The sequence below is a fragment of the Humulus lupulus genome, chromosome 6 (genome assembly GCF_963169125.1).
Source record: "Humulus lupulus chromosome 6, drHumLupu1.1, whole genome shotgun sequence".
In the NCBI taxonomy this organism is placed as follows: Eukaryota; Viridiplantae; Streptophyta; class Magnoliopsida; order Rosales; family Cannabaceae; genus Humulus; species Humulus lupulus.
The window spans coordinates 218300398-218302189 of record NC_084798.1 but is presented as its reverse complement, the minus strand read 5'-3'; the positions used below and the strand labels follow the sequence as shown (position 1 = coordinate 218302189).

Here is a 1792-nt window from a genome sequence, read left to right as displayed (position 1 = left end):
ACCCGACCGTAGCCTGAGGGACTATGTATTGCCAACAATGACAGGGGTCCAGTCTTGTATAAGACCACCCACCATAGATGCAAACAATTTTGAAATAAAGCCAGCCATACTTCAGATGGTTCAATCCACAGTCCAGTTTGGGGGACTACCCACTGAAGACCCAAACATGCATCTATCTAACTTCATGGAGCTCTGTCAGACATTTAAGATGAATGGAGTTAGTGATGATGCTATCAGACTGAGATTGTTCCCATTTTCTCTGAGGGAGCGAGCTAAGAGTTGGTTGGTATCTTTGCCGCCTAACTCAATCAATACATGGAATGATCTAGCACTGAAGTTCCTCTCCAAGTTTTTCCCTCCAGCTAAAGTAGCTAAGTTGAGAGGAGAGATCAATAATTTTTCTCAGTTGGATAATGAGTCTCTTTATGAAGCTTGGGAGAGATTCAAAGAATTGATAAGAAAGTGCCCGCATCATGGAATAGAGAAATGGATGCTAGTCCATAATTTTTATAATGGGTTGTGTGGTACTACTCGCACACTCGTTGATGCAGCAGCTGGTGGTGCATTTATGAGAAAAAGCGCCAATGAGGCATATGACTTGTTGGAAGAAATGGCCATGAATAATCAGCAGTGGCCAAGTGAAAGAAGTTCTTCAAGGAAAGTGGCCGGTATGTATGAAGTGGATGCAATTTCGAAATTGACCGCTCAAGTTAAGGCCTTGACTAAGCAATTGCAAGGCAATGTAATAACAGCTCCAGTGCAACAGGCCCAGACTCTGTGTGAAATATGTGGGGGCCCTCATGCCTATGAACAGTGTCAGTATGCTGATGTAAATAACATGCCTATGGAGCAAGCTCAGGCTATTGGGAATTTTCCTCGACAGAGCAACAATAACCCTTACTCCAATTCTTTTAATCAAGGGTGGAGGAATCATCCAAATTTTTCTTGGAAGAATGATCAGCAAGGCCAATCTTCAACCCAACAACAGCAAAACCAACAACAACAACCTGGGTTCTTTCAGCCAAGATTTAGGCCGCAGCAACAACTTCAACCACCCACTCATAATCAACAACAACAAAATTTTGGTGGAAATTCTAATGCTCAGTCAGATGTGTTGAATCAATTCATGGTTGAAACTCGGTCTTCTATTAGAAATCTGGAGACCCAAATGGGACAATTGGCTACTCTCATGGCTAATCGTGCCCAAGGTAACTTGCCTAGCACAACTGAAGTCAATCCAAAAGAGAATTGCAAGGCAATCACGTTAAGAAGTGGGAAGAATTATGAGGGACCAAGTGAGAAGCATCCAGTTGAAGAAGTGGGTCAGGATCATAAGGCACCGGCACAAGAGGAAAAGAAGCACAATGAGAAGAAGGCTACTGAAGGCATACCAACAAAAGAAGCTTCGCCACCAATTAGTATTGAGCATCACATGAAGATTCCCTACCCCCAAAGGCTCCGTAAGAACAACATGGACAAGCAGTTTACTAAATTACTGGAAGTATTCAAGAAACTGCACATCAACATTCCATTTGCGGAGGCCTTAGAGCAAATGCCAACCTATGTCAAGTTCATGAAGGACATCTTGTCCAAGAAAAGGAAGATGGAGGACTTTGAAACTGTGGCATTGACGGAAGAGTGTAGTGCTATACTGCAAAAGAAACTCCCTCCTAAACTGAGAGATCCTGGGAGTTTCACAATACCGTGCACTATTGGGAGAATTGAGGGAATAAATGCTCTTTGTGATTTGGGGACTAGCATAAACCTGATGCCATTGTCAGTTTTCAAGAGA

The 1792-nt window shown here is 42.9% G+C and overlaps 1 non-coding gene across 1 annotated transcript; it reads right to left on the bottom strand.

Moving 5' to 3' along the window:
• Positions 1–373: 373 nt before the first annotated feature.
• LOC133787329 (small nucleolar RNA R71) lies at positions 374–480 on the bottom strand. The gene has a single exon (XR_009872357.1). It is a non-coding gene; the product is annotated as a small nucleolar RNA R71 (small nucleolar RNA).
• Positions 481–1792: the final 1312 nt, after the last annotated feature.